At 26.4% G+C, this 622-nt stretch overlaps 1 pseudogene; it reads left to right on the top strand.

The window, feature by feature from the left end:
* The first annotated feature begins 226 nt into the window (after nucleotides 1-226).
* Nucleotides 227-308, top strand: LOC136070287 (small nucleolar RNA Z102/R77; annotated as a pseudogene).
* The last annotated feature ends 314 nt before the right edge of the window (nucleotides 309-622 follow it).

Here is a 622-nt window from a genome sequence, read left to right as displayed (position 1 = left end):
TACATCTTTCTCAACTTACTTTTCATCATGAACATAATATAATTTTTTTTTTAATGAGGTACGAGTCTGAGGCTATGTGTGTCATTGTTTTTGTAATTTTGTGTGGGCATTTGGCTGGTTAACAACACTGCTTCTTTATGCTTGTCAAAATCCATACTGGTTTGATTGCTGATATTGGTTTGTAATCAAACTAAATTGGCTAGGTTTTTGTTTTTTAATTTTTAAAGAAAGAGATGATGAGGAATACCCAATTGGTTTGATTGTCGATATGATGGCATCAATCATGTACTAGCTCTAGCTGTTCGTTCTCGTTCTCCACACAAAAATTATATACAATTTAATTTTGTTTTCTATATTTTTATTAAAAAATATAAGGTATAGGTTTGAGAAAATGGAGATTCTTTTTGAAGAACTAGGCAATTTTTATTTTGTTATGTATTAGGAGTTTGGATTATTTTATTGTGTCATATTATGAGATTTTTGTTGTGATATTGTCTTGTTAAACATTTGGATAATATTATTTAGTTTTTGCTAAAAATTAGTTTGATTTGATAGGATAAATTTATTTATAATTTCAAGTATATTTTTATTATTGAAACATGTCATTTTATTTGAAAAAATG

Source organism: Quercus suber, unplaced genomic scaffold (genome assembly GCF_002906115.3).
Source record: "Quercus suber isolate HL8 unplaced genomic scaffold, Cork oak 2.0 scaffold_223, whole genome shotgun sequence".
In the NCBI taxonomy this organism is placed as follows: domain Eukaryota; kingdom Viridiplantae; phylum Streptophyta; class Magnoliopsida; order Fagales; family Fagaceae; genus Quercus; species Quercus suber.
The sequence above is the reverse complement of the archived record's forward strand: the minus strand, read 5'-3'. Positions and strand labels throughout refer to the sequence as shown.